This window comes from Barbus barbus (genome assembly GCF_936440315.1).
Source record: "Barbus barbus genome assembly, chromosome: 38".
In the NCBI taxonomy this organism is placed as follows: Eukaryota; Metazoa; Chordata; class Actinopteri; order Cypriniformes; family Cyprinidae; genus Barbus; species Barbus barbus.
Genome location: NC_136716.1, coordinates 16,689,382 through 16,712,698, shown reverse-complemented (window position 1 = coordinate 16,712,698; position 23,317 = coordinate 16,689,382). Strand labels below are relative to the sequence as shown.

Genomic DNA, 23,317 nt, shown 5'->3' with positions numbered 1-23,317 from the left:
TTGTCAATAAAAGCATTTGAGATGATGAATTTGTTCTTCACACAATGTTGTTAGCAGTGTACACTTAATTTTCAGTCAGTGTTTATTTGTTTTTTTATGCCAGGCTTGAATCTATGGTTTGAGTAGTGTTGTTATTAATTAAACCTAAATTAATTGTACATAATATATATGATTAAAAATGACTTTTGGTAATTCAAATAAAGCTGAAACAAAATTACTTTTAAATAAAACCTACCTCTAATCTAACTTGGCAGCTAACTGAAATAAGTATAAATTAAAGGATTAAAATGACTAAAACTAAAATGGAATATAAAAATAAATAAATCTATTTAAAATATTAACAAAACAAAACAAATGACAAAACGTAACTAAATTACTAAAATTAACTAATATTAAAACGGACTGAAAACTGAAAATCTAAAAATAAAAGCCAATTTAAAATATTACTAAATACTATAATAGTATATTAATAAAATAATGCTCATTTAAATTTTGCACTCGAATCTGTGGTTTTAAATCTTGTGTTTGTTCACTAGGTTTGATTATTTCATGGATTTATCATTTATTATATTCACTATATATTCTTAGAATTTAAAAAATACACAATGCATATATATATATATATATATATATATATATATATATATATATATATATATATATATATATATATATACAGTCAAACAATATTGGCATCCTTGGTAAATATGACCAAAGAAGGCTGTGAAAATTAATCTGCATGGTTAATCCTTTTGATCTTTTATTTAAAAAATTCACAAAAATCTAACCTTTAACTGGGTAATAAGAATTTAAAATGGGGGGAAATATAATTAAATAAATGTTTTTCTTTAACACACATTGGCCACAATTAGCGGCACCCTTTTATTCAATACTTTTTGAAACCTCCATTTGTCAGTTTAACAGCTCTAAATTTTCTCCTATAATGCCTGATGAGGTAAGAGAACACCTGACAAGAGATCAGAGACCATTCCTTCATCCAGAATCACTCCAGGCCCTTTAGATTCCCAGCTCCATGACGGTGCTTCTTCTCTTCAGTTCACCTCACTCATTTTCTACAGGTTCAGGTCAGAGGACTGGAATGGACATAGCAGAAGGTTGGTTTTGTGCTCAGTGACCCATTTTTGTGTTGTTTTTGAGGTTTGTGTTTGGATTATTGTACGGTTGGAAGATCCAAACATGGCCCATTATAAGATTTCTAATAGAGTCAGCCACTTATTGATTTTTTATCTGTTGGTATTTGATAGAATCCATGATGCCATGTGTCTAAACAAGATGTCCAGGACCTCCAGCAGAAATATAGGCCCACAACATAAAAAATACAGCAGTATATTTCATTGTACACATGGAGTACTTTTTATCCCTGTGTTCACCAAACCCATCTTGAGTGTTTGCTGCTAAAAAGCCCTTTTTTGTTGTTTTTGTTTCATCGGATCATAGAAGCCAGTCCCATTTGAAGTGTCTGACAGCTGAATATGCTGAATATTGTTTTGGGTTTGAGTGAGGAGAATTTTTCTTGAAACCCTCCCAAACAACATGTGGTGATGTAGGGGCTGTTTGACAATTTTTTTTAAAGGTTTTCTAATACCGAAACTCAACCTTTCTCTACAATTCTCCAGCTGTGGTCCTTGGAGAGTCTTTAGCCATTCAAATTCTCCTCCTCACCGTGCATTAGGACGATATAGACACACATCCTTGGCAGTTTTGTAACATTTTCTGTTGATTGGAAATTCTTAATTATTGCCCTGATGGTGGAAATGGGAATTTTCACTGCTCTAGCTCTTTTCTAAAAGCCACCTCACCAATTTGTGAAGCTCAATTATCTTTTGCTGCACATCAGAAATATATTCTTTGGGTTTTCTCATTGTGATGGATGATTAAGGGAATTTGGGCTTTGTTTTCCCTCCTATTTATATTTCTGTGAAACAGGAAGCCATGGCTGGATAATTTCATGTTCATAATCACCCTGCAGTGCTCAAAATTGTGAATATGAATGGGAATATACTTCAGAGATATTTTACTCATAAGAATTTCTAGGGGTGCCAATAATTGTGTCCAATGTGTATTTGAGAAAAACATTTATTTCATAATGATATTTCCCCCCATTTTAAATTCTGATTATCCAATGAAAGGTTAGATTTTTTTTAAATGAAAGATCAAAAGGATTAACAACGCAGATTAATTTTCACAGCCTTCTTTGGTCATATTTACCAAGGGTGTCGATATTTTTGGCCATGATTGTATATATATATCTTCATAAAAATACTATCAATATTTAAATCTATATTTGAACATCTCACAATAACAACTCTAACTCCTCTCAGTTTATTCAATGAATAATAATAAAACTAAAAATATTTAATATTTTATTTCTTACTATAATTTTCATTCTTTGTAATTCTAGTAGGTTCAGTCCACCAGGCTGGCTCATGGACTGTGGGCACGGTGAGCCTCCTGTGGCCTTATTACTCAGCTATCTTGCGAAGGTAAGGAGGGTTCGGAGATGCTCACAAATCTTATGCAGTAATGATCTCCAAAGGGACTTTGCTCTTAAGAGCCCCAGCCCTTGAGCTACACGGCAACTATTCTTTCAAAACTGACTAGAGAGATCTGTACATGGAGGTTCTTGCAACAGGTAGCCTGCCACCGAATACCTGTAAACAAAATAGTGATTGCTGGAGGGACCGCAGACACAACAAAGATGTCCTACCATGATGTTACCAAACTGAGGTTCCATAGGTCCCTGAACAAGCAGATACTGTGCTTCCAAAGAGCTCTTCATCACCCTGAGCTGGCTGAAGAAATGAGAAAAAACAATAAGACAGATGAAAGCATGGTTGTACAAACTCCTGACAAGTCACAAAGACAGGACTCGACATAACTGGAGCAGAGCCCCCTCTTCACCTTCCTCCTCCGCAAAAAAAATCTGCACTCGTCTGCACACAAACACTGGGAAACGTGGCTCCCGGCAAATCTACACGAGGAGAACAGACAGCCAAATTCAGCACGTATTGACAGTAGATATGTCTGCATTAGCCTGCTTAGCACGGCCAGGGCAGATTTTCTCCCTTTTTCTCACACAAGAGATTGAATTGTGGTGAGTTTTTTTTCCTTTGTTGTCTATTTCCTAGCTTTGGGCTCTAATAGTACTGGTCATGTCACAGCTATATGCCATCTGTACAATGCAGTGTTCATGCGACAACACAGGAAAGATTCGTCACACTCAAACCTGAGGATTTTTCACAATGGACTGGTACTGTAGCTCTGCAGATGGGTTAATTTTGTCTTTCTGTGTCACCCACGGCTGGTAAAGTCGCGGGGGCGGAAGAGGAAGGAGCTGTCGCGCTGAAACAGATGCATCCCTCAGCAGCTCTCAAGAAATCAACTTAAATAGTGGTGTTCCCTCTCCACACATCTGAACGTCCTTATAATTAGACGCATTTTCCCAGCATGACTGCAATGCCACATTTCTTTTTTCTTTGGGACTTTTGCATTAGATGTTTACACTACACTCATCCCTGTAAGTCTGCTGGTGTTGTACAAGATCCCGTCATCCCGCAGAGATGGCCCATTGCCTGAGAACTTGGACATTTTGTATTTTTTTTTTACTATTTGGTGCCTGATTAGAAAATATTCTTAATCATAAAAATGGCTTTTCAATTACATATTGCATACTATTAAGCTAAACATTAATCATTTCCCTTTGTGTTTTCAGCTTACCTTCATTTAGCAAGCTAACAGCTTAGCTGACTAGCTCTAAGTGGTTAAGAAGCTTTCTTGTGGTGAGCTAAAATAAGATATTACAATGGCACGTTTTTGATCAGGCATGGGAACAGGATTTGCAACTTTACACTCTTTTCAATAAAAACTGTAATTACTCGTGTCTGCAATTTACTGAGTGTTAACCAATGAATTTAGATTTGTAAATCATTAGATAAAAAGGTTTTGCACTTCACTGAAAGATTAGAAATAAAATGTTTATATACATTGTTTATTGAAGAAGGTTTATTCAAGTGGTCAAACCACAAAACTTGTTATTGAAAAACTGCATAATCTTTAAGCTTACATTATGTACTCTACCATTCAAAAGTCAACAATGGGGTCAATAAGTTTGAAAAGACACTGAAAAATGAAAATTTGATGTTTATCTGCTTACCCCCCAGGGCATCCAAGATGTAGGTGACTTTGTTTCTTCAGTAGAACACAAACAAAGATTTTTAACTCAAACCGTTGCAGTCTGTCAGTCATATAATAGCAGTCAATGGGACCCACAGCTTAGAGAGTCAAAAAAGCATACACGGACAAAACTAAATTAAAGCCTGTGGCTCGTGACGATACATTGAGGCCTTAAGACACGAAACAATCGGTCTGTGCAAGAAACTGAACAGTATTTATATAATTTTTTACCTCTGATCCACCGCAATGTCCAACTGTCCTGAGCGCATTCACAACATCCGGCTCGTGATGCGTCAACACGCTCTGGCATCCGCAGAATTGATCTAAACAATGAGTGTCGTATACACGCGACAGATCGCTTCCGCGCATGCGTCTACTATGCCAGAGCACGTTGACACGTCACGTGTTGGATGTTGTGAACGCGCTCAGGACATTTGGACATTGACTGCCATTATATGACTGACAGACTGCAAAAGTTTGAGTTAAAAATCTTTGTTTGTGTTCTACTGAAGAAACAAAGTCACCTACATCTTGGATGCCCTGGGGGTAAGCAGATAAACATCAAATTTTCATTTTTGGGTGAACTATCGCTTTAAAATAGAAAACTGTTTTTTTACATTTTAGTAATATTCCACAGTAATACTTTTTTTTACTGTTTTTGAATCAAATAAATGTAGCCTTGGTAAGCATATGAGACTACTTATAAAAATATTAAAAAATGTTGGACCCTAAACTTTTTCAAAGGTAGTGTATGTACCTAATAATTTTTTAATGTTTTGGTCAGACTAAATTAAAAAATATGATGCATAATTTTGAGCAGCCTTTAAATTCACATCTGGGCACCATCAGTGGAAATAAAACAACGGCGAAGATGCACATACGTTCATAGAAACAATAGTTTCAAATTTTAGTATGCTTGTCAAATCTGGTGTGAGACCCCCCTAGGCAGTATATTAAAGGAATGAACAGATTAAACAGATCCCAAAAGGTTACTCAGTGCGTATTTATTATATTCCACCGAGTCTATTATACATACATTGTATGTGTCATTCCACTCTACATCTAGTATGTTCATCAGCATGTTGCTTATTCAGGGTTGATCAGCTGCACTGCATAGAAAGGTTGTGGAGAAACATGCTTGTTGACACAGATCAACTGAGCCCATGAGGCAAACCTATGAAAGGTTTAATCTCAGCGTTCCTCCTTAAATTACGATGTCATTGTATTTCCATCTTCCAAGACTACCATCTTCTATAATGGGTCTAAAATGAGGCAGAACATCACAACTAGGGCAACCCCTAGAGCAGTGGTCGGCAACAGGCGGCCCGCGGGCCAAAATTATTTTGATAGCGGCTGGTTCTGAAATAGATCTGTCATGGCAGCAACAGTTACTCACAATCAGAGTATGTGAGCGGAGTGGAGCGGTGTGATTTTGAATGGAGCGAGGAGTATATACTTAAAAAGTCGGAGCGTTGTGGTTTTCACTCGCTCCAAGAGCGCTCCATCACCGCTCCATCACGAGTACAATTCATGCCGACGACCCGTAATATAACTGCATATTTAGCAAGAATTCACGTTAAACATATTTAGCTAGCTAGATAGAAAAGGATCACTCAAATCAGAAAGAATGTGAAGGCTATGACTGCAGTGGACATGAGCGGGAAGTTAATAGTTCTCAAGGAATTTATTTGTTCCTTCTGAATATTTCTGAATATGACTTTTTTTTTTCTCAGAATTGTGTGATATAAACTCGCAATTGCGAGTTAAAAATTCATAATTCTGAGATATAAACTCGCAATTCTGAGAACATATCAGTCTTTTCCCCCCTCAAAACTGGACTTTAACTCGCAATTCTGACTTTATAACTAGCAATTGCGAGTTTATCTCACAATTATGTGAAAAAAAGTCTGAATTGTGACATAAAAATTCGCAATAACCTTTTTTTTTTATTATTCAGTGGCGGAAACGGGCATAGAACTTTGATATTTCAAACATACTGAAATACTTTAGAGGCAGATCGGTGTTTCTGATATCAGTAGCCGGGTTTCCATCCAAAGTTGTGAATTTAACTTATGCGCAAAATTGGAATATCGCATAAAATATTTGCGAACGAGCACCGTTTCCATCAAACGAGTCAAAGAGAACAAAATCGTCACTTCCTGGTAAACTAGCACTAAATAGTCTATAGAAAACTAGGACAAGCTACTGAATAAAATAATTTTCATATATGAAAAATTAACTCAGAGCGAGCAGACGAAACACAATAAATGCTGTCATTGCTTTCGGAGGTGAATGCTGCTGTTTGGGAACACAGTCATGTAAAACAATTATACAGAAATACTTTGATGACAGACTTTGCTCAGGCATTTCAGAATGACCATAACAACATTTCAGATGCTTTGGAACGAGATCAGTCCGCTGCTAGTCAAGTTATCCCGTCTCATAGTGCAAATTCACATGACTTTTTTGAAGCGCTTGGAGGAAGTTATTCGCAAAATGCGTTTTCATCTCCCTTTATTCGCATTAAGCCTTTTCGCACAAGTCAAAAACCACCTCAAGTGAGCGTAAAAACTTTTTTGCGAATTAAGGGATTTGTATTCGAAATTTGGCATTTCCAACTTTCCAGTATTTCAAAATGCGCATTAAAACAGGGTGATAGAAACCCAGCTAGTGAGCTCGGAGTGGAGCGGGAGCGGAGTGATTATTAAATGCTCGGACACCGCCACACAAATGTGGCTTTTTGTTTTTACACCGAGTAACAGCTCACTACCAGTTACAAAATACACTGTAACAGTCAGTCACAGGCAATTCTGGTTGCATTTTTCATCAATTAATATCTTAAATTATCCTTTGACTATGTTCTGGCCCGCCATCTAGTGGTGAAATTGTTTTGGGCCCGATGCCAAACTTACTTGCCGACCCCTGCCCTAGAGGTTTGCCTTGCCACTGTATAATGTCTTCCAATGCATTTCATTTACGACTGTTTTTTGATGACTGCAGTTTGCTACTTGCGTAATAATCTATGGAGAGATTATTACGCAAGACTATGGAGAGATTATGGAGAGATCCCACAGTAATGTTTGTGTGCTGTGACGGCAGCTCTCACTCCAGCAGCAGTCTCCTCAATTCCTGAGGGCAGGTGACTGGGAGGGCACAGGCGAAGTTCTCGCACACATACACAGTGGCTTTGCCATCCTGAGGAACCAGGCTGGAAAGAATAGGCAGCCTCTGATAAAGGAAACCCTCTGTGTTACCATCTGCCAACATCAGGACCTGAAAAAGAGAAAGGGGAAAAAAGAGGGGGAAGGAAAAAAAATAAAAAAGAGTAATAACGGTCATCATGATGACAATTAGGTGAGATGGTGGGAGCAGGAGAACACAAGTCATTTACCTTTACTCTAATGAAAAATGTATGACCCAAAGGGCTCCATATGCTTTCTTGGCTTGTAATAACCCACAATAAAGTACAGGGCAGGGCGATTATGGTGAAAGTCTCATCAATGGTTCATTTCTACAGTCTTTGTTTATATCTGGGACCTCTATTTCCTTGTGGGTTACAGCAAGCCATGGGCAAAGTAGCTCGTATGGGATGAGATGACCCTGACCTGTCCTTGGTCACATTCGCACAACTCATCAACATAAAAAGAAAATCATACCACTTCAACTACTATCACAATATTAGACCCCTGTGTGGTGCAGTCACCTGAGCACTGTGATGAAATTTTATTGCCATGTTAAAATAAAAATACAGTCTAAGTTTGAGAATGAAACGTTAATGTTTTCAAATTAAATGAAGTTGTAATGAGAATATCAATGTTACAAAAATAAAGACTAGGATGTTAGAGGCATGGAAATAAAGTATAAGAAATATTTTGAGATCATTATAATGGCAAAAATCCTAATGATAAACAAGTTTGTTAGTAAGGCTTTGAAAAATAAAGTCATAATGAGAATGAAGTTGCAATGTTTTGACAATACAGTCATAATAATGGATGGATGTGAAGGATTTAGGTAAATCATACTTTTTGACAAAAACATTTAATATAATAATGCTACAAATACATTTTGTTCATTTGGAATTTATTCTCAAAATATTAAGACTTTGATTTCATAATATTAAAAGGCCTGTTACAAGATTATTCTCAAAAAAGCACATGACTATTTTTAAAATGTTAATTTTTTAAATATTAAATAAAAAACATTAAAAAGCCATTGTAGCTCTGTGCAATAAAGCTTGCACCTTAATAATTCAATTCAATTGATCCATGCAGACTGTAGCATCACACCCCTCCCGCTCCTTCACCTCTCTCACAGGGGGGAAAGTCTGAAATAACTCAATCAGGGCCATGTCCAGTCAGGGGGGCTGACTGGCACAGCAGCAGGGGAGGACACTGTGGTAGCTACACTAGATTCTGCCTCCTGTAGCAGAGAAGAAAAAACCTTTAACTGAACAATACAACAGCAGGATGGGAGACAGCGAAGAGAGAAAAGCAAGAGGCTGAGCTGCCCAGTGGCCAAGAGTTACCAAAGAGGAAAGGATGAAAGAGTAAATCTACTTTTCCTCAGTGAGATGATTTCACTGCCAAACCCAAAGCTCAGTGAAATCCAGGAGGAGGGCACGGGAAAGGATTTGTGAATGTGACAGAGGTTAAGTCTTAGGACAGCTCTCGAGGTTCAGTTTAGAGCCAGCTTTTTGGAGGGTATTCCAGGAGAGCCAGACATTCTCTCCGCTTTCTGGTTTTGACACTTTTGTGTGATTTTTTGACAGGCATGGTTAACAACTCAACTCTGCGAAACCTGTCCCTGGACTTCTAAGCACAATATATTGTTACTGTCTGTTTGCGAGGATCTTCCCTTTATTGCATCTCAGGGGTTGAGACAATTCCGCATCATTACTTTCCTGCTAGCAGCCTGGCAAGGCTTTCTGTCATATTTGTCGTGACCTCACGCGCGCTGTCTCCAGACTGACTCAAAGAACTGTGACAGTCCACTGAGGCAACATATAAAAAATGACAAGCAGACAAAACATAAACTGAAAAGATGCATGAGGCCTGGGGTTAAGCAAAGACTGGACTTTCTCACAGTTCATTTGTGAAGTTTGTTGTAATACTGTGGAGTGTTTCAAACCAACCTCGGGAATTCTCAGTTTAAAACCCAACATATTTGTGCCTAGCTAAAATACAATTTAGAGAATAAAGTTCCATTATTCTGAAGTCAATAGTTGTTGTTGTTTTTTTTACTGGTTTTTGGTAAAAAGCTTAAAGGGCACCTATTATGCAAAATCCACTTTTACAGAAATGTGTGCTGGCAGTGTGTGACATCACATTGCTTAGGCCCCGCCCATGACAGCTGACTGACAGTCATAGGTTCCGCCCTCAGCGGATTAAAAGTTTATTGCTGTTGCTGTTTATTGCTGTAGGTATGCAAAGCAGAGATGTATGCTCCACGCCTCTTCTGAAGATGTAGTGGGAATATGTAGCTCATTTGCATTTAAAGTGACACACACCAAAGCAGCTCTTTGGTAGACAAGCCCCAAAAATGAAATTTTCCTGATGTTATAATTAATGATCTGTGGGGTATTTTAAGTTGAAACTTAACAGACACATTCTGGGGACACCAATGTCAATGTCCTGCAGAGTTTAGCCCCATTTTGTCCCATACCATACCTGTCTAGAAGATTCTAGCTACTTGATTAGATGGTTCAAGTGTGTTTGGAGCTAAACTCTGAAGGACAGTGACCCTTCCAGGAGTAGATTTGGACAACCCTGGCCTAAAATAATGTCTGTGGTTAACACAAGCTTAGTATATTTTCTTGTTTTATTTTACAACACAAAATAAATCAGTAATACCCCCTTTTAATTGCTTTTACTTGTCCTGAAAAAGGCGGTTGCTAGCAAGTGGCTAAATGGGACTACAGAGATAGCTGGGGACATTAGTGAGAAAATGTAGTGTGAGACTTGTTTTGTCCATCAGGAATTAATTGGATCGTTTGTTGTTGTTTGTTAATCAGTTGTTGCTGTTTGTTAATTGCTGCAATCTCATGTGAGTAACAAATTGCTGGAGGGGAGACACTATTGTCCAGCCCTTGCGCCAATGCATGGAATGGTCAGTTTTGATTTAGTGACTTCAAGGTTGAACAATCTGCATCAAGCGTTGAGATGCTGGTGACTAAAGTGATGTTCCTTTGGTTATTTTGAAGCGAGGCATAAGAATTCCATGTTCTGGAAAGCTTTGAGTGAACTTGTGCATCTTAAATGAACACATGGTTTTAAGATGTGTTTTGGTTGACTGGATCACAAATAGAAGAGGTAGACACATTCCCATTTCCTAGTGTTTTAATCCATCTCTTCTGTCTGCTTTTGCCCTACTTCTGACCTCATTTTTTCAAGGGGAGGGTCTATGGGCAGATGAGGGTCTATGAATTTTTCAGAACTTTTGATGCAATGGATGAAATACATTTGTATTTTATATTAGAAGTCAGGACTGGTGGAAAATATTGTGCTTGCTACTATTTTATTTATTTATTTTTTGTCTCCAAACCAAACATACCAAACAAAGTTAACACCAGCTGGCAAAATCTGTCAGAGAGAATCTGCAGATTTTGGGCAGTGAGAGTTGACCGTTTTCACAGAAAAATTGCATATATGATGGCCACAATTAGTTTTTGCTTCAGACTGTGATTCCATACAGTTAGAGGATATCAAACATGAATGATATTTTGAGCTTATTTTAGAACGCTTATTGTTTTCATGTGCCGTTTGTCTCCCTGTATCTCTGTTAGTTGTTGTGTTCGGAACGACAAAGTGTGTTAGTGTGTGATCCTTAGTCGATTTGTGTATGATGCCCAGTTTTTCCTCTTTAAGCATTTGCAAAAGTCAGCAAGTGTATGATGCCTAGTGTTTTAAAAAGTGATGTAGTGTATTCCATCATTAACTGCTACACCTTTTTCTAATTTCTGTCTACTGCACCTATATATACAATATATACTCTGATCTAGTACCACTTTTTGCCCTTTTCCTGACAGCAATATTAATGTTGTTTATCTTGCTACCTAATAATCTGAGCCCCTATTTTAGCCAGTAGTCTCACGTCTTTGGATTGTTCTACAGCCGCTGGCTCTGCTGGTGTTGTTTGGATTACATCTCAGCTTCTGTGTTTTGTGCTTTTGCTACAAACCCTATACAGCACATGAATCCATCTCTGATTCACAAATTCCCATGAGCTAAGCCGTGATTCCATCCCAGCTAGCATGCACTGATATCCTTCTTCCAGACTGTCAGCTCCTACCTACTCTCACCTAAACACACACACACACACACAAAATCAGGCACAAACACTCACACACACAAACAGTTGATTAGTCTGGGGAATTTCATCAGCTTCTTCTCCTGGCAGGATGGAGCCTCTCTGGAGAGCTTGAGGCTGTCAGCACGCACAAGTGGAGCACACAGCCATTAGTCATTTAATTATCTGCCGTAAGTTTATTTCTTGGTTGGAGAGGAATGGAGCATCGTGACCTCATTGATTCTGGTGTCTTCGTCTACTTCCCTCAAAGGTAAAGGCCAGTGTACAGAATAAGTAGGTGGAGTGTAATGCATTGTAAGTGTTTCTGCGACAGATAAAATGATAAAACATCAATGGGAGTTTTTCATGTTTTGATTAAATATAAATGATCATATAATGTTGTATCTGAATAAAATGTTGAATCATAAAGTTTGTTAGAAGAAAGAAAGAAAGAAAGAAAGAAAGAAAGAAAGAAAGAAAGAAAGAAAGAAAGACAGAAAGAAAGAAAGAAAGAAAACACTGGTATGGAGAGAATAAAAAAACGGAAGGTGAAAACGGGTGTTTAAGTCAGTGAAATTGACCAAAATGAATTAATTTGACATGACAAAATATTGACTAAATTTCTAACTAAACTAAACTAAATCAAACACATACAAACACACACAACACACAAACACAACTGTCAAAACAAAGAGCTGTAAAAAAAAATACATACAAAATTAAAAATGCTAATGCAATATTGACAATTTATAATTTTTTTATATTTTATTAAATTATAAAACAAAAATAATACTGATATGGGAGAGATAAAAAAAAGTAAAAAAAAAATGAAATATTGAGAAATTTTGAATTTTTGACAAAATATTAAAACAAAAAATGTAAAATAAAAATAACTTCTAATGTGGGAGAGATCAAAACAAAAACTGTAAAAAGTAATTAATTAATTATTTAAAAATGAAAATGAAATATTGACCAAATTTTTTTTACATTTTTGATAAAGAATATTAAAACAAAAAATGAAATATTGACAAAATTTAGAATTTTTGATAAAAAAAATTAATAAAAAAAGTAAAAAAAACATAATACTAATGTGGGAGAAATAAAACAGAAAAAAGTAAACATTTAAAAAAAACTGTTAAAAATAAATTAATTTTAATACATTTAAAAGATATTGTGGTCAAAAAAGACTAAAAAATATATAAATTTTATATAAATTTAAGCAATGCGACAAGGAGAAGCTTCTATTTCCAGCATGCCCACAACTCAAAGTGAGCAAAAAAAGTGTGAAAAGGGCAACTACCTAAGCAGAGAACATTTTCTTCTTTTCTATTTCATCTGATCTACCGCATGACCTCTGCAGACTGTGCTCTTCTGGTCTGAGTGCCTGTGATCCTGTGGAGGATTTAATGATGTTAAGGGTTGACTATTCCTGCAAGGTTGATGCATAAGTCAGTCTATGCATACATCAAGATCAACTCGTGAGATGGTCAAAGCATCTCTGACCCTGACTCACAAGGTGTCCAGATCCCAAATGGGCAATACACAGGGCGAGCATAAATCAGACTGCACCATTTTTAAAATCAAAAATGACAAATGTTGGCTTGTCCGTCTAAAACCCATTTCCTATTAAAGCACTCAGTTCTCTCTTGGGTTGCTCATTAAAGCTTGTCATGGATTCATCCGGTGGCAAAGAAACTCTAAAGTGACAATTTCCCATGAGGTGGAGTACCTGCGGAAATACTCTCATAAGGAGGATAAAAGACTTGCAAGGTATTTTAATTGTCTGACTGTAGGCTTAGGCTAAAAGTCTCTCTCTGAGGTTTTTCCAGGGTGATTTCAGGTAATCGTATCATTAAGTTCTCAACTTAGTTTAGGAAAGTGAACGGAAATGGAAGTCTTTTGCACTGTGGACAATAATATTATACGATTCCCTCCAGAAGGTGCATATTATCAAATCTTTCACTAAGCATGTTAAGTTAAAAGGATTGATTTGGAAAGCGATATACAAAGATGATTTTCCTCTACTTTTTCTACGCTTTCGGAGGAAGTAACAGTACCCAATGAATTTGATTAATTACTTCTAAAAGCTTTTTGTGGACTTTTCACACCTGCATCAGAGCATGTAAAAACAAAAAACGGCTTCTGAGGAACTGAGACAGACTAAAGTAAATCATATCTCATCATGATGCTGATTAACACAGACAAAGACCTTGTTTAATCTGAGTGCAGTTGATTTAAGGAAGATGGACAAAGAGACAGCTAGATTGTAACATCACATTCCCTCAGGGGCCATCTCTCTCATGGCCGGCTACAAGGTTACTTCATAGGCTCGTGTTGTCTAGTGTGTTAAATGCAGAGAGCTGGTGACATATGACAGCTACTGACATGCTGAGCCACTACACTGCTCCGAGATCAGGACAAAAAACTACTGAACACAGCCTGTAACTGCTAAATGTGCATAATGTGCAAGATTTTGAAATCAACCTTGAATTGTTCCCTTTGCTTAAATTTGGCACGAAACAACACATTTGTTTTATAATAAGTATAGTTCAAATCTAGTAACATATTAACAGACATATCGCTCAAGACCTACTGATATAAAAATTCTAATTAAACTTTATTTGGAGTATTACTTGTGCACAATGCACATTTTTCAAAGGGGATATCAGATGCAAAATTCATTTTTACATGGTGTTTGAACAGCAATGTGTGTTGGCAAGTGTGTGTGCACAACCACCATATAATGATAAAAATTATTATGATTATGATAATGATTATTTAAAATCCCCATAAATAATAAGCTCTTTAAATGCATTTATGTTCACACAAATCATTCGTGATCCAGCTTCACTTACAAGTGAGTATAAGTATTTTTTATGAATCTTTGCAAATCAGCTTTCCTAATAATGTGCTAGTTAGCAAGTACCGCAACGAATGCAGCTAAAGTTTACAGTCTCATGAGAACGGCTCGTCACAGAAGAGAGGGGCTCATTAGCATTTAAAGGGACATGCACTGAAACGGGTTGCTGTGTACAGAGCTGTTTTGACAAGGTAAAAATGGTGTTGTTTACACTACCATTGAGAAATAAAAAAAGCATGTTATAGACTTTTCATTAAGACCCTAAAGAATCATACCAACTTGTGAAAAATGGGCATCTGATGTCCCCTTTAATATTGAGCCTAAAATGTGTTTGAATGTCTCTACTGATGAGGACTGTATGATTTTTGAACAGTCTTTAAATGCGAGATATTTAAAGTGTACCTGAAGTATACTTGCAATAGTTCCACTTTAGCACAATCAAATATACTTAAAGGGGTCATTGGATGCCCATTTTACACAAGTTGATATGATTCTTTATGGTCTTAATGAAAAGTCTATAACATAATTTGGTTAAAAAATTTTCAATGGTAGTGTAAAAAACACTTTCTTTACCCTGTAAAAATCAGCTCTGTTTTCAGCACGCTGTTCTAGTCCATGTGACTCCGCCCCTCTCTTCCGTGGAGTGACAGGAGACCATAGATATGTGTAGATTCCCTATTCGACCGCTACAGATACGTTGATGTGTCAGCCATCGCATTCACCATAATAATCAATGAATATTCAAAGATAAACAAGTGAATAACTTGCTGTTGTAGACGCACACACAATGCGCTCAAAGATTTGCAGACCATTCCAAAAATGGCGGATGGCTTATGTATCGCGGCCCATAGAAACAGTCGATAATGAGGCATCTAGGTATATATATCTATGGAGTATACTAAACTTCAGCCGGGAAACTGGCTAACTAGCACATTATTAGGAAAGGCGATTTGCAAAGATTCATACAAACCCTTATACTCACTTCTTCTGTAGATAAAGCTGGATCACGAATGATTCGGGCGAACATAGATGCATTTATTTAGATCGGGGATCGGCACATTCCCTTCAAAAGTAAAGTAACATTAATCCTCTGCGGCTCAGATGTCGGGAGTAAATGACGACTGCTATATTCATTATTACATCCAACAACTAAACATTTAAATCGCTTAATCAGAGACATCTTGTCTTCCCCTGCAGCGGAGTCAACACAATGATGGACTGATGACAGCTCACTCAGGGCGGGTCTAAGGTAAAATGGCCTTGTCAATCAACTACCGTGGGAGCGGCCTGCGCAGAAATACGTCATTCTGACAGGAATCTCAGAACAACCTGATTTGAAAAAGGGGATTTTCAAAATAGGGATTTTTAAAAAAACACTGGGTGGATTTTTATTATTATAGGATGGATGTGTACACACACTTCCAACACACATTTATGTTCAAACAACCTGACCCCTTTAACTATATCTTTTGTTATGTATGCAAATGTTTGAAGTATACTTAAATGTATGAATTAAATGTATTTCAAGTACATTTTAGTATATTTATTTTTCACTAGAGAAGTTTAGTTGAACAACATCCAATCATGCTTTAGCTCAAGGGTTTTTAATTGTTTAAATGCCCAGAACCCCAAAATATGGTGACCTCCTTGCAAAATATTTCACCAAATAATTAAATAAATATAAGTGTAAATAAATAAAACGACTGAATCTATCTATCTATATAATGTTATATCTCTGTGAGATATTACAATTTGGTTACAAGTACATAAATGTCATTATATTGTATATTTATACATGAACAGTAATCTTTTATTTCTTACCATTTTTAACTGTCAAAAGAACACAATTAATATAATTAATCTCATGACTTATGACTTTAGAAAGTGGAATGGAACAATATTAATAATAACAAATTCTCTAAATGTGTTTAAATTAGAAAAAAAAAAATATATATAATCAATAAAAAAATGCCTTCTCATATTACAAGCTAAACTACCGGAATATTGCTTTCAGGAAGTGTTTCTAAACACTTGTGTGACAGACGTAACGGAAAGTATTGCTGAGTATGCGTGGGTGTATTTTAGCATCTCCCCTGAAGAAGAAGATGCAGAGTTAGATTGTTCATTAGACATGAGTGATGATGATAATGTGTGACCTGACTTTGGGAATATGAGACAGGAGATTAGCTGACATTAATTATTATTATAAAGACAAGGCAAAGAGAAATCAGAGACTCTTCCAATCTCTTCCAGAAAATCAGAAATGTGACATTTTAAAACAATGTGCTGGTACGGCGTGTAACTGCTCGACAATGAAGTTTTCTAAAATCTACTATAATCCACCATTGTGTTTTTGAAACCTTTGCTTTGTACTCATTCGTTCTCGCTGGATTGCCTTGGGACCTCTCTGGCTCTTGTGATGTCTCAGAGGCCTTGTTAGGGATTCAGGACCATTTGTCTCAGTAATCAGACGAAGCCTAGAACTCTTTGCGGTGCAAAGGCCCATGCTCTGCTGTACTGCCGAAATACCATCTCAGATGAACACCATAAAAATTAGCACTTAAGAGGTTCCAGTCTCCTCTGTACTTAAAGACATAATTGTATGAAAACCAATCCCTGGATTGCAGTTATAATTAAATTAACTTTTAAACTGTTGGGCAACAGTATAACTGGACAGCGTTAATATGTGCTTATGCATTAGGATGGACTAAATTGATCACAGAACAGACTTTCCCTATCTGTCGGTCACTACGAGTTATGTCGTGACGACATTAGGGGATTTACTTGGAAGCCCCGACTGCCTCTGATAAGAGAAAACGCCAATGAAATTTGGCTAGTGGATTTTGCATACCTGAGCCACTCCCCATGCATACGGGTATAAAAGGGCGACAGGTGCATCCACTCATCAGATTTTTGCTTCGGAGCCGAGTGGATGAGAAGTCTAAGCGATCTCCACAAAGCCTTCTGCCTCAAGAATTTGTTCCTGGGTGGCGTCACGGTGCAGACAGCGGTGTCCCTGCAGCAGCGATTCCCCTGGGCACTTCACCTGAAAAAGCAAATTTCTAAAACACTGGGCGGTTCGCGTCTTTTTAAAGATGCCGTTCCGTCCGTGTTCTCTTGGTTGCGGTCGCTTCCTGTCCTCGGATGACGGTCACGAGCGTTGTCTTCAGTGTCTGGGCATCCAGCACGCTGAAGATGCGTTTGTGGATGAGTCATGCGCCTGTTGTGGGCGTATGAACATGGCAACGCTGCGATCTCGCCTTTCCTTTCTGAAAGGATTGGCACCCTCTGCCGCCACCCGTCCCGGTCTCTCTGGCTCGAGCAGAGGACCGCCGGCTGGCGCTCTGGGAGATCTGAGGGTGACAGTAAGAGCTTCTCCGCCGGGCACGTCCCCGCGGACCTCTTACTCCTCCCGCAGCGCTTGTTCCGTCCGGTTCCCGAGTGATTTCGCTGGTTCGCCTCACGGGGCCGCCAGCATTTCATTCGGTGCGCCGCCCGAGGATCAGATGTCGATCGCGGCATCGGGGGATGGGCTTTCGTCCTCTGAGGATGAACGATCGGCGGGGCTGCCCCCCTCGGGTGTTGTCGCCACTGCCGATCCGGACCCAGAGCTGACGGCCATGCTTGCCCGGGCAGCCGTGAGTATCGGGCTGGAGGTCAACAGACCGCCCAGTCCCGAGCCTTCGCGGCTGGATGATTGGTTCATCGGCGCAAAACGCGACCAGCGGCCGCACTTTGCCCCGGTGCCTTTCTTCCCGGAGGTGCATGAGGAGCTGACGAAGTCGTGGACGGCCCCTTTCACGGCCAGAAGCCGCTCGTCTCCCTCCTCCGTCCTCACTACCCTCGATGGCGGGGCGGCCAGGGGGTACGTGGATATTCCCCAGGTGGAGAGAGCGGTTGCGGTGCACCTGTGCCCGCAAAACGCCGCCACCTGGAGGAATCGTCCGCGTCTCCCGTCCAAAGCCTGTAAGCTGACGGCTGCACTCGCCGCCAAGGCCTACAGCGCTGCGGGCCAGGCCGCCTCTGCCCTGCATGCCATGGCCATCCTGCAAGTTCACCAGGCCAAGGCACTAAAACAAATGCATGAGGGTAGTCCCGACCCGGGGTTGATGCAGGAGCTGCGCACGGCGACTGACTTCGCTCTCCGGGCGACGAAAGTCACGGCGCGGTCCCTCGGGAAGGCGATGTCCACGTTAGTGGTCCAAGAGTGCCATCTCTGGCTCAATCTGGCCGAGATGAAGGACGTCGACAAAGTACGCTTTCTCGACGCCTCCATCTCCCAGACGGGGCTATTTGGCGACACTGTCGAGGGTTTTGCCCAGCAATTCTCGGCAGTACAAAAGCAGACGGAGGCAATTCAGCACATCCTCCCTAAACGGCGGGATGCTCCAGCTGCCACCGCTGGCCCAAGGGCCAGGCCCCAGTCTGCTGGTCGCCGTGGGCGCCCTCCTGCGTCCTCCAGAGCTGCTCCGCCCCGTGCTGAGTCGTCACCTAGGCCAGTGCGTCGAGCCTCTCGCAGGAGTGCGGCGCCCCCTGCGCCTCAGCCGGCCGCCAAGTCCTCCAGGAAGACGACAAAGCGGCCCTGACGCGCACAACCCGGAGATGGAGGAATTTGCTCTTTCCCAGGAGACGACGAGGCTAGCGTCGCTCCTTCCCCCGGAGGAGGGCCGGGTGGAGAATCCTGTGTTTTCTTTTCTTTCTGTTCCGCCACTGGCTCAAGGGCCAGTGGTACCCACATTGTCAAAGAAAGAGCAATTTCCCTTTCCTCCGGGTTCCCAGGTCTGCGGGCTGACAGTGTGCGACGCACTGCCTCCTCACTCTCACCCGAGACCCATATTGCCAGTGGCCAAGAGAGTGCGGTCTGGGGACGCTATGCCTCCCCGCGCACCTCTAGCCAGTCCCCCCGGGGACTTACGGAGTTTTGTGGGGATGAGTCAGAACGCACCGCCTTCTGTTCCATCCAACCTTACTCCCCCTCGCTGCACCACTGCGGGCACGTCGATTGTGCCTTTGGTGCCACTTGCACGGTATCTGGGGGCGTGGCTTGCGCTACCCAGCCCGTCTCGCTGGCTCATTCGCACAGTTCGACTCGGCTATGCGATTCAGTTCGCCAGGCGGCCTCCCAGGTTCAGTGGCATCCTCGAAACTTCGGGTGGCAGTCCGAGATGCACCTGTCCTGCGCGAGGAGATTGCTGTCCTTCTGGCAAAGGGTGCAATCGAGCCGGTCCCTCCAGCCGAGATGAGGCAGGGGTTTTACAGCCCCTACTTCATCGTGCCCAAGAAAGGCGGTGGCCTCCGGCCAATCCTGGACCTGCGAGTCTTGAATCGGGCCCTACACAAGCTCCCGTTCAAGATGTTGACACAGAAGCGCATCGTCAAATGCGTTCAGTCCGCGGATTGGTTTGCAGCGATCGACCTGAAGGATGCTTACTTTCATGTCTCGATTCTCCCTCGACACAGGCCGTTCCTACGGTTTGCGTTCGAGGGGCGGGCATGGCAGTACAGGGTCCTCCCCTTCGGGCTCTCCCTGTCTCCCCGTGCCTTCACGAAGGTGGCGGAGGGCGCCCTTGCCCCGTTACGGGAAGTGGGCGTCAGGATCCTCAACTATCTCGACGATTGGCTCATTCTGGCCCGGTCGCGAGAACAGTTGTGTGGTCACAGGGACCTGGTGCTCCGGCACCTCAGCCAGTTGGGGCTTCGGGTCAACTGGGAAGAGAGCAAGCTCTCCCCTGTGCAGAGAATCTCTTTTCTCGGTGTGGAGTTAGACTCCGTGAGTATGACGGCACGTCTCACGGACGAGCGTGCCCAATCAGTGCTGAACTGCCTGAGTTCCTTCAGAGGCAGGACAGTGGTTCCGCTGAAACAGTTTCAGCAGCTCCTGGGGCATATGGCATCCGTAGCCGCAGTCACGCCGCTCGGGTTGCTTCATATGAGACCACTTCAGCACTGGTTACACTCACGGGTCCTGAGATGGGCATGGCGCCGCGGGACACGTCGTGTGACCATCACACAGTCGTGTCGCCGCTCTTTCAGCCCCTGGTCGGACCTTGCTTTCCTACGGGCCGGGGTGCCCTTAGGACAAGTGTCCCGGCATGTTGTTGTCACAACAGATGCCTCCAGCATGGGCTGGGGCGCTACATGCAACGGCCAGGCAGCCTCGGGGCTCTGGACGGGGCCTCGACTGCTTTGGCACATCAACTGCCTAGAGCTGTTGGCAGTGCATCTGGCCTTAAAGCAGTTCCGGCCACTGCTTCTAGGCCAGCGCGTGTTGGTCCGCACGGACAACACTGCGGCTGTTTCGTACATCAACCGGCAGGGGGGTCTACGATCACGCCGCATGTCACAGCTCGCCCGCCATCTCCTCCTCTGGAGTCAGTCACAGCTCAAATCGCTGCGCGCCGTCCACATCCCGGGGGAGCTCAATCGTGCAGCCGACGCGCTCTCACGACAGCTCACGTTCCCCGGAGAATGGCGACTCCATCCCGAGACGATCCGGCTGATTTGGAGTCGATTCGGGGAAGCTCAGGTAGACCAGCTGTATTTCTCCCTGGCCGAGGCCCCCCTCGGCACGGACGCACTGGCACACAGCTGGCCTCGGGCTCTGCGCAAGTATGCGTTTCCCCCAGTGAGCCTGATCGCACAGACGCTGTGCAAGGTCAGGGAGGACGAGGAGCAGGTCTTGTTGGTTGCGCCATATTGGCCCACCCGGACCTGGTTTCCGGAACTCACCCTCCTCGCGACAGCCCCTCCCTGGCGCATCCCTCTGAGGAAGGACCTTCTTTCTCAGGGGCTCGGCACCATATGGCACCCGCGTCCAGATCTGTGGAACCTCCATGTGTGGCCCCTGGATGGGACGCGGCAGACTTGAGTGGCCTGCCACAGGCTGTGGTGGACACCATCACTCAGGCTAGGGCCCCTTCAACTAGGCAAGCCTATGCACTGAAGTGGAGTCTGTTCGCGGACTGGTGTTCTTCTCGTCGGGAGGACCCCCGAAGATGCACGATTGGAGTGGTGCTTTCTTTCCTGCAAGAGAGGTTGGAGCGCAGGCTGTCGCCCTCCACCTTGAAAGTGTACGTGGCTGCTATTGCGGCCCATCACGATGCAGTGGACGGCCGGTCCCTGGGGAAGCACGATCTCATCGTGAGGTTCCTGAGGGGTGCCAGAAGGTTAAATCCTCCTAGGCCACCCCTGATGCCCTCCTGGGATCTCTCTATTGTCCTGGCTGGACTTCAGAGGGGTCCCTTTGAGCCGCTGGACTCAGTCGAGCTGAAATTCCTGTCGGCCAAGACAGCGCTCCTGACCGCGCTCACTTCCATCAAGAGGGTCGGGGACCTCCAAGCATTTTCGGTAAGCGAAGAGTGCCTTGTGTTTGGGCCGGCCTACTCTCACGTTGTCCTGAGACCCCGGCCTGGGTACGTGCCTAAGGTTCCCACCACGCCCTTCCGCGATCAGGTGGTGAACCTGCAAGCACTGCCCTCGGAGGAGGCAGACCCAGCCTTGGCGTTGCTGTGTCCCGTAAGAGCGCTGCGCATATACGTGGCCCGCACCCAAAGCTTCAGAAGCTCTGAGCAGCTCTTTGTCTGCCACGGAGGTCAGCAGAAAGGGAAGGCTGTCTCCAAGCAGAGGTTGGCCCACTGGATAGTGGATGCCATCGCCTTGGGCGGAGCAGTCTGACGCCAGGCCCAGTACCGGTGTTAGCTTGCCCGGGTCTCCGGTCAGCCCCTGTACTCGGCTAGGTGCCCGTGTGGCCTGATTCCCTTCGGGTGATCCCACACGTGTATTCATCCACGGTACGGTTTCCCTCACGGTAAACCCGTGTCTTCCCTTTGACAGAGCTCTGTCAGACCCTGCTGGCAGCCCTCCTCCCTTCTCCTAGGTAGGATCTGCCCCGGGGTCCAGGCGTATGTAGCACTGCCCCAGGCTTGGGCCAGTCCATACCAGTGTCTCCACACGTTACCTCCATTCGGGCAGGGTGTGGCCTCCGTAGCGCCCTTCTCCGGAAGGCTCGCTTCCCCGTCGTTACTGCCGGGCTGTAACAACAAACAGGAAAGACTTGAAGCAGTCTTTCATAGAAGGTCGAAATCCCTTCCGATTTCTGGGGAAAGGAACAGCGGCTTGGCTATCTCCAGCAGCAATGTACTCAGTGGTCCCTGCGGGCACCAAGGTTAGCGAATTTGCGCTGGGGCGACGGGAAGGTTGCGACCTTCGCATCGCATTTGTCTGTCACGCGCTAGCTTGTCAACATCTGCATGCCACAAGGTCGTGACGGGGTTCAGGTTGTGGCGCTTTCCATAGACCCCTAATGTCGTCACGACATAACTCGTAGTGACCGACAGATAGGGAACGTCTCGGTTACGTACGTAACCCTCGTTCCCTGATGGAGGGAACGGAGACGTTATGTCCCCATGCCACAATCTTGAACCATCGCTGGTTGCCAGGGACACGTTCTCGGCTCCTCAGCGGAAAACCTGATGAGTGGATGCACCTGTCGCCCTTTTATACCCGTATGCACGGGGAGTGGCTCAGGTATGCAAAATCCACTAGCCAAATTTCATTGGCGTTTTCTCTTATCAGAGGCAGTCGGGGCTTCCAAGTAAATCCCCTAATGTCGTCACGACATAACGTCTCCGTTCCCTCCATCAGGGAACGAGGGTTACGTACGTAACCGAGACGTTCTTTGAGCACAAGGAATCATATGACTGAAGTGAGCAGCTGGTTGCCATCATCAGGGATATGGAGTGGCTGTTCTAATGCCTCGTATTCTACTGTAACAAGCTCCATGAGGATCTGCAGGGGTTTTAGGATTTTCTTGTCTGGTTGGCTAATGTATCGTGAAAAATGCACTTTCGGTATGGTCCTCGCAATGCACTCTTGAGCTTCTCTAGGTCTGTCTTCATAAACCTTTAATATACTTTGCACCAAATGCTCAATGAGGTTGAACACGCCATTATCACATCAAAGGCATGGCAATCAGGGGAC

The 23,317-nt window shown here is 42.8% G+C and overlaps 1 pseudogene across 1 annotated transcript in view; it reads right to left on the bottom strand.

Annotated features, from left to right (window-relative positions):
* Window positions 1-7,296: 7,296 nt before the first annotated feature.
* The window catches only part of LOC306858092 (spermatogenesis-associated protein 20-like), a 54,617-nt pseudogene continuing 38,596 nt past the window's right edge, over window positions 7,297-23,317 (bottom strand). The window contains exons 16-17 of the transcript in view: window positions 8,563-8,613; window positions 7,297-7,467 (exon numbers count right to left, since the gene is read on the bottom strand). The product of the transcript in view is annotated as a spermatogenesis-associated protein 20-like (transcript). The remainder of the gene's footprint in view (window positions 7,468-8,562; window positions 8,614-23,317) is intronic.